Source organism: Pelobates fuscus, chromosome 1, assembly GCF_036172605.1.
Source record: "Pelobates fuscus isolate aPelFus1 chromosome 1, aPelFus1.pri, whole genome shotgun sequence".
Taxonomy (NCBI): Eukaryota; Metazoa; Chordata; class Amphibia; order Anura; family Pelobatidae; genus Pelobates; species Pelobates fuscus.
The window spans coordinates 211,629,483-211,642,564 of record NC_086317.1 but is presented as its reverse complement, the minus strand read 5'-3'; positions in this window follow the sequence as shown (position 1 = coordinate 211,642,564).

Genomic DNA, 13,082 nt, shown 5'->3' with positions numbered 1-13,082 from the left:
TGAACATAGTCATTTTATGCAGAAGTGAAAATTTGACAGATCTAGACAAAGAGGTCAAAGAAATACAAAAAAGCATTAGAACCAGTGGCTGAAACCAAAGATTATGAAGATTTGACTAAATCCACTAAAGCTAATCTTAACAAATTGGAAGATCAGGTTAAACAAATGAAATATAAAAAGTACAAGAGGGATATGGATGATTATAAATATAACAAAGTAAGAAATTATCATCAAAACAATTACACTGATCGAAAGAATAATAGATATGAGAACAGAAGATCCGACAATTACAATTTGAAACAAAAAGGATACAATTTTAAACAAAATGGATATAATAGGGGAAGAATAGACCGTTCTGATACCCCTAAATGGAATAACCCTAAATGGAGAACTCCAGAAGCCAATAAAGGTAACGAATGGAAAAGAGTGGAAGCTAAAAATAGGCACTTAAATAGATCCGAAAGAAATAAAAGTGCCCTGTATGGAAGGAACAGAAGTCCCCTAAACAAAAATAGAGATCTAGCCTTATCAAACAGATATGATGCTCTATCGCGAGATCAATCAGACTCTAGACAGAATGATTTTTTAGGGAAGATGAGAGGGAAGGTTTCCTTCTCTCCCATAAAAAGAAGGAGGGACAGAGAGGATATAGAGGAGGAACAAGATTACAACAGCGAAAAGAGAGGAAGAATGTCCAATTGGAGGGAGTAATCAACCTGTCCAAGTTTGTTCCAAATAAAGATGAAATCAGAACCCTGAACAAAGGCCTAAAATTTGCCCCCAGTAAAAATTTCAATTCTTTTTCAGCATATGTAGATATATTAAAATACTCTAGAACATTAACCTTAAAAAGATTCTTTGAAATCAACAAATATACAGATACTAGGAAGAGTGACAGTCATACGGATTTAAAGAATAAATCAAATTTTTATCCAAGAAATTATCGAACAAGTGCTATAGATATTTTCGAAAAATCTGTTATTGACGATTTTGAGAAATTAGGGAAATGTAATCACAAACATAATTTGAATCTAAACCCTAATGAATATAAAGCTTTAAAAATTTAAGGAAAAATAGAGAAATAATAATAAAGCCCGCTGATAAGGGAGGCAGTATTGTGATTCAGGACACCTCTGACTATTTGAAAGAATGCCATAGACAATTAGAGGATAAAAAGATATATCGGGTATTAGAAAGGGATCCAATGATAGAAACCAAACTTTCGTTGGAGACCTTATTAAAAGAGGTAAAGAAGAAGGTATTTTAAATGACAATGAATACAAATGTTTATTGGTCGAATTTCCCAGAGTGCCTGTATTTTATACTTTGCCTAAGGTGCACAAAAATTTAGAAAATCCTCCGGGCAGGCCGATTGTGTCCGGCATTGGGTCCATTTCAGCCAATCTTTCCAAATACGTGGATATTTGGTTACAAAACTTAGTTAAAGAAATGCCATCAAACCTTAAGGACACTACAGATGTAATTAAAATTATAAAAAACATCAAATGGGAAAATGGATACTTTCTAGTAACCTCAGATGTAACGGCACTTTATACCTCTATCTCTCATGAGAAAGGATGTAAAATGGTTCAGGAATGTTTGGAAAAATCGGGAAATTTTAGTAACCCACATATTTTATTCCTTATAGACAGTATTAGATGGATTTTAGAAAACAATTATTTTAACTTTAATTCAAGATTTTACTGACAATTACAAAGTACGGCTATGGGGACCAGGTTCGCCCCTAGGTATGCTAACCTATTCATGTCAGGATGGGAAACCAAAGTTATTTATGGCAGTCATAACTGGGGGACGAACCTGGCCTCATACCATAGATATATCGATGATATATTTTTTATATGGAAAGGTACACAATCGGACTTAGAGCTCTTTTTAACAAGTATTAATTCTAATGAGTGGGGTTTACATTTTAGCAGTTCTTTTAGTAGCCAGAATATTAATTTCCTAGATTTAGAAATCTATGAGGAAGCTGGTATTTTAAAAACAAAAAATTATTTTAAAAAAGTTGATGCCAATAGTTATGTACTATACAAAAGTGGGCACTACACTCCGTGGTTAAATAATATTCCAAAAGGCCAACTACAAAGAATAAAAAGAAACTGCACCGAACAGAGTATTTTTGAGGAACAAGCTAAAATAGTGGTAGACAAATTTTCACAAAAACATTATCCCACTGATATATTAAATAGGGCATACGATGAAATAAAAAGTTTGGACCAAAATGAATTAGTATTTAAACAAAGTAATTTTAACAGAGGACAAGAAAAAATTGAGAAAGTACCTTTGGTTTTAGATTTTAATCAGGATTTTAAAAAGGTTAAATATATTATTAATAAACATTGGCACCTTTTAAAAAAGACAGAGAACTAACGACAATTATTCCAGATAAGCCTTTTTTATCACCTTTAGAGGTGCACCTAGTTTAAAGCAGATTCTGACATTTAACCACCCAAGAAAAGAAGTGCCAGAAACATTCTTAAGTGTAAATAAAAAAGGTTTTTATTCATGTGGAAAATGTGTAGGATGCAAATGCAGCAAAAACAATACTGTAAGAGGGATTTGCAAATTTGAAACAAAATACACAACAGAAGAATATACCATTAAAGATTTTATTACTTGTTTTTCTAAAAATATTATATACCTTTTAATATGCCCATGTGGTCTACAGTACGTAGGGAGGACCATCCGCCCCTTACATAAAAGAATTTATGAACACGTTAATAATATTCGGAAAGGTGTAGATCACCATAGCGTATCTGCTCATTTTAAAAGGTACCTTAACAAAGACCCTAGTGGCCTCACATTTTTAGGGATTCAAATGGTTAAAAAATCATGGCGAGGAGGCAATTTTATTCAATACCTAGGGAAAGAAGAAATGAAATGGGTTCACACATTAGATACCCTAGAACCCAAAGGTCTTAATATTGAATTTGATTTGTACAATTTTATGTAATGAATTTTATACTTAAATGTATATATTGATATTAATTATCCTCGCTTTTTTCTTCCTCTTTCTGCTAGTAGGTGTACTTATATATTTTTATTGTTGAATGTTTCTCTTGGACCAAATGTGTTTTTTACAATACATATATAGATATTCTTTTAAAATAATATATATACATGTCTATACCTTTTTTAAAAATAATATATATACCTTCTGATTACTGTTATGAACTACCTTTTTAAAATATAGTTTTATATTATCTTTTGCTGTTGTCTTTTTGGTTTTTGGTTTTTGTGCCATTTTTTCCAATTCTATATGGACTATGGGATTCCCCTTTTAGACATTTAGTGGACTTACCCCGTTTATATTGTAAAAAAGACTATGGGAATGTACCCAATGAACTAATAGATTCCACGCCCCCAACATGGGCTTTAAAAGGCAGGACCAGCTACATCAGGACGTGATCTGAGGAAGCCGATTGGGCGAAACGCGTCATCACGTCATTACGTCATTACGTCATCACACCATCACGTGATCGGACGAAACTCCGAGTTCCAGGAAGTGCAGTGAAGTGCTGAAGTTTCGGATGGGAGTGGTAGATATCTATCATACAGACACTGACACATGATTGTTTTACTTCCATATGGGAACGGTGTTATTGGATTTTACTTATAAAATATATATATATATATATAAGTGTTTTTTACTACTGATCGAGCTGGTACCCTGCTATTTTACACTACCATCCAAGTCCTGATGTGTGGACTTATAAGCTGGACAAGTTAGAGCAGACTTTTACTGCTCTATCTTTGTGAGTAATATTCCTATTTGGGTTTATTTTATATACCTGTTTCTCAAACAATATTATACTGTTTTTTCCTCTCTGTATTTTTTTTTTTTACATATGTTTTAACTTGATTGGAGCATCTAAGGAGACATATATTTTTTATTGTAAGTTATTATTTTATTACTTACCACCATTCACTTGCACCTTTGCACATAAGCTCATTTGAGTGTGATTATATTGGACACACACTCCTTTTTGCACTAATTATATGCATATACTCGCACTTTAAATTTTTAAATGTACAGCGCACCTTTTTTATTTATATTGTTTGTATGGTGTTTTGTGAGCTTGTACACATTTAGGTGCTGCTCTACCTTTTTCACTTTAATATTTACACCTTAATTTATACTACTTAGCGCCTTTTTTTTGCTTGTTTATCTTTTTTTGATTTGTTACTCTGTATAGCTCTCACCAAGCAAGGCTGCTTTTTTCACTATGTCACTTTTTGAGTACCGAGATAATATGAAACGTGGTTTTGGAGATGCACAAAATGCTATGTACGACAATGTTCATATCTCCAGAAATGATGATATTGAAGTCACTTTCAAGGACTTAGAAAAGATTTTAGCTAAAGAGATAAAATATAAATGGGAGATTGCCACATTAGAGAGATATCTTAAAGATAAAATTACTCCCAGGGGTCTTAGGTTCTCTAAAACCCCTACATTTGAAAATGAAAAAAACCACAAGTATGTAAATATGTGGAATGATGCACTTGAAAGATTTTCAATGGAGATGATGAACATAGTCATTTTATGCAGAAGTGAAAATTTGACAGATCTAGACAAAGAGGTCAAAGAAATACAAAAAAGCATTAGAACCAGTGGCTGAAACCAAAGATTATGAAGATTTGACTAAATCCACTAAAGCTAATCTTAACAAATTGGAAGATCAGGTTAAACAAATGAAATATAAAAAGTACAAGAGGGATATGGATGATTATAAATATAACAAAGTAAGAAATTATCATCAAAACAATTACACTGATCGAAAGAATAATAGATATGAGAACAGAAGATCCGACAATTACAATTTGAAACAAAAAGGATACAATTTTAAACAAAATGGATATAATAGGGGAAGAATAGACCGTTCTGATACCCCTAAATGGAATAACCCTAAATGGAGAACTCCAGAAGCCAATAAAGGTAACGAATGGAAAAGAGTGGAAGCTAAAAATAGGCACTTAAATAGATCCGAAAGAAATAAAAGTGCCCTGTATGGAAGGAACAGAAGTCCCCTAAACAAAAATAGAGATCTAGCCTTATCAAACAGATATGATGCTCTATCGCGAGATCAATCAGACTCTAGACAGAATGATTTTTTAGGGAAGATGAGAGGGAAGGTTTCCTTCTCTCCCATAAAAAGAAGGAGGGACAGAGAGGATATAGAGGAGGAACAAGATTACAACAGCGAAAAGAGAGGAAGAATGTCCAATTGGAGGGAGTAATCAACCTGTCCAAGTTTGTTCCAAATAAAGATGAAATCAGAACCCTGAACAAAGGCCTAAAATTTGCCCCCAGTAAAAATTTCAATTCTTTTTCAGCATATGTAGATATATTAAAATACTCTAGAACATTAACCTTAAAAAGATTCTTTGAAATCAACAAATATACAGATACTAGGAAGAGTGACAGTCATACGGATTTAAAGAATAAATCAAATTTTTATCCAAGAAATTATCGAACAAGTGCTATAGATATTTTCGAAAAATCTGTTATTGACGATTTTGAGAAATTAGGGAAATGTAATCACAAACATAATTTGAATCTAAACCCTAATGAATATAAAGCTTTAAAAATTTAAGGAAAAATAGAGAAATAATAATAAAGCCCGCTGATAAGGGAGGCAGTATTGTGATTCAGGACACCTCTGACTATTTGAAAGAATGCCATAGACAATTAGAGGATAAAAAGATATATCGGGTATTAGAAAGGGATCCAATGATAGAAACCAAACTTTCGTTGGAGACCTTATTAAAAGAGGTAAAGAAGAAGGTATTTTAAATGACAATGAATACAAATGTTTATTGGTCGAATTTCCCAGAGTGCCTGTATTTTATACTTTGCCTAAGGTGCACAAAAATTTAGAAAATCCTCCGGGCAGGCCGATTGTGTCCGGCATTGGGTCCATTTCAGCCAATCTTTCCAAATACGTGGATATTTGGTTACAAAACTTAGTTAAAGAAATGCCATCAAACCTTAAGGACACTACAGATGTAATTAAAATTATAAAAAACATCAAATGGGAAAATGGATACTTTCTAGTAACCTCAGATGTAACGGCACTTTATACCTCTATCTCTCATGAGAAAGGATGTAAAATGGTTCAGGAATGTTTGGAAAAATCGGGAAATTTTAGTAACCCACATATTTTATTCCTTATAGACAGTATTAGATGGATTTTAGAAAACAATTATTTTAACTTTAATTCAAGATTTTACTGACAATTACAAAGTACGGCTATGGGGACCAGGTTCGCCCCTAGGTATGCTAACCTATTCATGTCAGGATGGGAAACCGAAGTTATTTATGGCAGTCATAACTGGGGGACGAACCTGGCCTCATACCATAGATATATCGATGATATATTTTTTATATGGAAAGGTACACAATCGGACTTAGAGCTCTTTTTAACAAGTATTAATTCTAATGAGTGGGGTTTACATTTTAGCAGTTCTTTTAGTAGCCAGAATATTAATTTCCTAGATTTAGAAATCTATGAGGAAGCTGGTATTTTAAAAACAAAAAATTATTTTAAAAAAGTTGATGCCAATAGTTATGTACTATACAAAAGTGGGCACTACACTCCGTGGTTAAATAATATTCCAAAAGGCCAACTACAAAGAATAAAAAGAAACTGCACCGAACAGAGTATTTTTGAGGAACAAGCTAAAATAGTGGTAGACAAATTTTCACAAAAACATTATCCCACTGATATATTAAATAGGGCATACGATGAAATAAAAAGTTTGGACCAAAATGAATTAGTATTTAAACAAAGTAATTTTAACAGAGGACAAGAAAAAATTGAGAAAGTACCTTTGGTTTTAGATTTTAATCAGGATTTTAAAAAGGTTAAATATATTATTAATAAACATTGGCACCTTTTAAAAAAGACAGAGAACTAACGACAATTATTCCAGATAAGCCTTTTTTATCACCTTTAGAGGTGCACCTAGTTTAAAGCAGATTCTGACATTTAACCACCCAAGAAAAGAAGTGCCAGAAACATTCTTAAGTGTAAATAAAAAAGGTTTTTATTCATGTGGAAAATGTGTAGGATGCAAATGCAGCAAAAACAATACTGTAAGAGGGATTTGCAAATTTGAAACAAAATACACAACAGAAGAATATACCATTAAAGATTTTATTACTTGTTTTTCTAAAAATATTATATACCTTTTAATATGCCCATGTGGTCTACAGTACGTAGGGAGGACCATCCGCCCCTTACATAAAAGAATTTATGAACACGTTAATAATATTCGGAAAGGTGTAGATCACCATAGCGTATCTGCTCATTTTAAAAGGTACCTTAACAAAGACCCTAGTGGCCTCACATTTTTAGGGATTCAAATGGTTAAAAAATCATGGCGAGGAGGCAATTTTATTCAATACCTAGGGAAAGAAGAAATGAAATGGGTTCACACATTAGATACCCTAGAACCCAAAGGTCTTAATATTGAATTTGATTTGTACAATTTTATGTAATGAATTTTATACTTAAATGTATATATTGATATTAATTATCCTCGCTTTTTTCTTCCTCTTTCTGCTAGTAGGTGTACTTATATATTTTTATTGTTGAATGTTTCTCTTGGACCAAATGTGTTTTTTACAATACATATATAGATATTCTTTTAAAATAATATATATACATGTCTATACCTTTTTTAAAAATAATATATATACCTTCTGATTACTGTTATGAACTACCTTTTTAAAATATAGTTTTATATTATCTTTTGCTGTTGTCTTTTTGGTTTTTGGTTTTTGTGCCATTTTTTCCAATTCTATATGGACTATGGGATTCCCCTTTTAGACATTTAGTGGACTTACCCCGTTTATATTGTAAAAAAGACTATGGGAATGTACCCAATGAACTAATAGATTCCACGCCCCCAACATGGGCTTTAAAAGGCAGGACCAGCTACATCAGGACGTGATCTGAGGAAGCCGATTGGGCGAAACGCGTCATCACGTCATTACGTCATTACGTCATCACACCATCACGTGATCGGACGAAACTCCGAGTTCCAGGAAGTGCAGTGAAGTGCTGAAGTTTCGGATGGGAGTGGTAGATATCTATCATACAGACACTGACACATGATTGTTTTACTTCCATATGGGAACGGTGTTATTGGATTTTACTTATAAAATATATATATATATATATAAGTGTTTTTTACTACTGATCGAGCTGGTACCCTGCTATTTTACACTACCATCCAAGTCCTGATGTGTGGACTTATAAGCTGGACAAGTTAGAGCAGACTTTTACTGCTCTATCTTTGTGAGTAATATTCCTATTTGGGTTTATTTTATATACCTGTTTCTCAAACAATATTATACTGTTTTTTCCTCTCTGTATTTTTTTTTTTTACATATGTTTTAACTTGATTGGAGCATCTAAGGAGACATATATTTTTTATTGTAAGTTATTATTTTATTACTTACCACCATTCACTTGCACCTTTGCACATAAGCTCATTTGAGTGTGATTATATTGGACACACACTCCTTTTTGCACTAATTATATGCATATACTCGCACTTTAAATTTTTAAATGTACAGCGCACCTTTTTTATTTATATTGTTTGTATGGTGTTTTGTGAGCTTGTACACATTTAGGTGCTGCTCTACCTTTTTCACTTTAATATTTACACCTTAATTTATACTACTTAGCGCCTTTTTTTTGCTTGTTTATCTTTTTTTGATTTGTTACTCTGTATAGCTCTCACCAAGCAAGGCTGCTTTTTTCACTATGTCACTTTTTGAGTACCGAGATAATATGAAACGTGGTTTTGGAGATGCACAAAATGCTATGTACGACAATGTTCATATCTCCAGAAATGATGATATTGAAGTCACTTTCAAGGACTTAGAAAAGATTTTAGCTAAAGAGATAAAATATAAATGGGAGATTGCCACATTAGAGAGATATCTTAAAGATAAAATTACTCCCAGGGGTCTTAGGTTCTCTAAAACCCCTACATTTGAAAATGAAAAAAACCACAAGTATGTAAATATGTGGAATGATGCACTTGAAAGATTTTCAATGGAGATGATGAACATAGTCATTTTATGCAGAAGTGAAAATTTGACAGATCTAGACAAAGAGGTCAAAGAAATACAAAAAAGCATTAGAACCAGTGGCTGAAACCAAAGATTATGAAGATTTGACTAAATCCACTAAAGCTAATCTTAACAAATTGGAAGATCAGGTTAAACAAATGAAATATAAAAAGTACAAGAGGGATATGGATGATTATAAATATAACAAAGTAAGAAATTATCATCAAAACAATTACACTGATCGAAAGAATAATAGATATGAGAACAGAAGATCCGACAATTACAATTTGAAACAAAAAGGATACAATTTTAAACAAAATGGATATAATAGGGGAAGAATAGACCGTTCTGATACCCCTAAATGGAATAACCCTAAATGGAGAACTCCAGAAGCCAATAAAGGTAACGAATGGAAAAGAGTGGAAGCTAAAAATAGGCACTTAAATAGATCCGAAAGAAATAAAAGTGCCCTGTATGGAAGGAACAGAAGTCCCCTAAACAAAAATAGAGATCTAGCCTTATCAAACAGATATGATGCTCTATCGCGAGATCAATCAGACTCTAGACAGAATGATTTTTTAGGGAAGATGAGAGGGAAGGTTTCCTTCTCTCCCATAAAAAGAAGGAGGGACAGAGAGGATATAGAGGAGGAACAAGATTACAACAGCGAAAAGAGAGGAAGAATGTCCAATTGGAGGGAGTAATCAACCTGTCCAAGTTTGTTCCAAATAAAGATGAAATCAGAACCCTGAACAAAGGCCTAAAATTTGCCCCCAGTAAAAATTTCAATTCTTTTTCAGCATATGTAGATATATTAAAATACTCTAGAACATTAACCTTAAAAAGATTCTTTGAAATCAACAAATATACAGATACTAGGAAGAGTGACAGTCATACGGATTTAAAGAATAAATCAAATTTTTATCCAAGAAATTATCGAACAAGTGCTATAGATATTTTCGAAAAATCTGTTATTGACGATTTTGAGAAATTAGGGAAATGTAATCACAAACATAATTTGAATCTAAACCCTAATGAATATAAAGCTTTAAAAATTTAAGGAAAAATAGAGAAATAATAATAAAGCCCGCTGATAAGGGAGGCAGTATTGTGATTCAGGACACCTCTGACTATTTGAAAGAATGCCATAGACAATTAGAGGATAAAAAGATATATCGGGTATTAGAAAGGGATCCAATGATAGAAACCAAACTTTCGTTGGAGACCTTATTAAAAGAGGTAAAGAAGAAGGTATTTTAAATGACAATGAATACAAATGTTTATTGGTCGAATTTCCCAGAGTGCCTGTATTTTATACTTTGCCTAAGGTGCACAAAAATTTAGAAAATCCTCCGGGCAGGCCGATTGTGTCCGGCATTGGGTCCATTTCAGCCAATCTTTCCAAATACGTGGATATTTGGTTACAAAACTTAGTTAAAGAAATGCCATCAAACCTTAAGGACACTACAGATGTAATTAAAATTATAAAAAACATCAAATGGGAAAATGGATACTTTCTAGTAACCTCAGATGTAACGGCACTTTATACCTCTATCTCTCATGAGAAAGGATGTAAAATGGTTCAGGAATGTTTGGAAAAATCGGGAAATTTTAGTAACCCACATATTTTATTCCTTATAGACAGTATTAGATGGATTTTAGAAAACAATTATTTTAACTTTAATTCAAGATTTTACTGACAATTACAAAGTACGGCTATGGGGACCAGGTTCGCCCCTAGGTATGCTAACCTATTCATGTCAGGATGGGAAACCGAAGTTATTTATGGCAGTCATAACTGGGGGACGAACCTGGCCTCATACCATAGATATATCGATGATATATTTTTTATATGGAAAGGTACACAATCGGACTTAGAGCTCTTTTTAACAAGTATTAATTCTAATGAGTGGGGTTTACATTTTAGCAGTTCTTTTAGTAGCCAGAATATTAATTTCCTAGATTTAGAAATCTATGAGGAAGCTGGTATTTTAAAAACAAAAAATTATTTTAAAAAAGTTGATGCCAATAGTTATGTACTATACAAAAGTGGGCACTACACTCCGTGGTTAAATAATATTCCAAAAGGCCAACTACAAAGAATAAAAAGAAACTGCACCGAACAGAGTATTTTTGAGGAACAAGCTAAAATAGTGGTAGACAAATTTTCACAAAAACATTATCCCACTGATATATTAAATAGGGCATACGATGAAATAAAAAGTTTGGACCAAAATGAATTAGTATTTAAACAAAGTAATTTTAACAGAGGACAAGAAAAATTTGAGAAAGTACCTTTGGTTTTAGATTTTAATCAGGATTTTAAAAAGGTTAAATATATTATTAATAAACATTGGCACCTTTTAAAAAAGACAGAGAACTAACGACAATTATTCCAGATAAGCCTTTTTTATCACCTTTAGAGGTGCACCTAGTTTAAAGCAGATTCTGACATTTAACCACCCAAGAAAAGAAGTGCCAGAAACATTCTTAAGTGTAAATAAAAAAGGTTTTTATTCATGTGGAAAATGTGTAGGATGCAAATGCAGCAAAAACAATACTGTAAGAGGGATTTGCAAATTTGAAACAAAATACACAACAGAAGAATATACCATTAAAGATTTTATTACTTGTTTTTCTAAAAATATTATATACCTTTTAATATGCCCATGTGGTCTACAGTACGTAGGGAGGACCATCCGCCCCTTACATAAAAGAATTTATGAACAAGTTAATAATATTCGGAAAGGTGTAGATCACCATAGCGTATCTGCTCATTTTAAAAGGTACCTTAACAAAGACCCTAGTGGCCTCACATTTTTAGGGATTCAAATGGTTAAAAAATCATGGCGAGGAGGCAATTTTATTCAATACCTAGGGAAAGAAGAAATGAAATGGGTTCACACATTAGATACCCTAGAACCCAAAGGTCTTAATATTGAATTTGATTTGTACAATTTTATGTAATGAATTTTATACTTAAATGTATATATTGATATTAATTATCCTCGCTTTTTTCTTCCTCTTTCTGCTAGTAGGTGTACTTATATATTTTTATTGTTGAATGTTTCTCTTGGACCAAATGTGTTTTTTACAATACATATATAGATATTCTTTTAAAATAATATATATACATGTCTATACCTTTTTTAAAAATAATATATATACCTTCTGATTACTGTTATGAACTACCTTTTTAAAATATAGTTTTATATTATCTTTTGCTGTTGTCTTTTTGGTTTTTGGTTTTTGTGCCATTTTTTCCAATTCTATATGGACTATGGGATTCCCCTTTTAGACATTTAGTGGACTTACCCCGTTTATATTGTAAAAAAGACTATGGGAATGTACCCAATGAACTAATAGATTCCACGCCCCCAACATGGGCTTTAAAAGGCAGGACCAGCTACATCAGGACGTGATCTGAGGAAGCCGATTGGGCGAAACGCGTCATCACGTCATTACGTCATTACGTCATCACACCATCACGTGATCGGACGAAACTCCGAGTTCCAGGAAGTGCAGTGAAGTGCTGAAGTTTCGGATGGGAGTGGTAGATATCTATCATACAGACACTGACACATGATTGTTTTACTTCCATATGGGAACGGTGTTATTGGATTTTACTTATAAAATAAAGTGGTTTTTACTACTGATCGAGCTGGTACCCTGCTATTTTACACTACCATCCAAGTCCTGATGTGTGGACTTATAAGCTGGACAAGTTAGAGCAGACTTTTACTGCTCTATCTTTGTGAGTAATATTCCTATTTGGGTTTATTTTATATACCTGTTTCTCAAACAATATTATACTATGTTTTTTCCTCTCTGTATTTTTTTTTTTACATATGTTTTAACTTGATTGGAGCATCTAAGGAGACATATTTTTTATTGTAAGTTATTATTTTATTACTTACCACCATTCACTTGCACCTTTGCACATAAGCTCATTTGAGTGTGATTATATTGGACA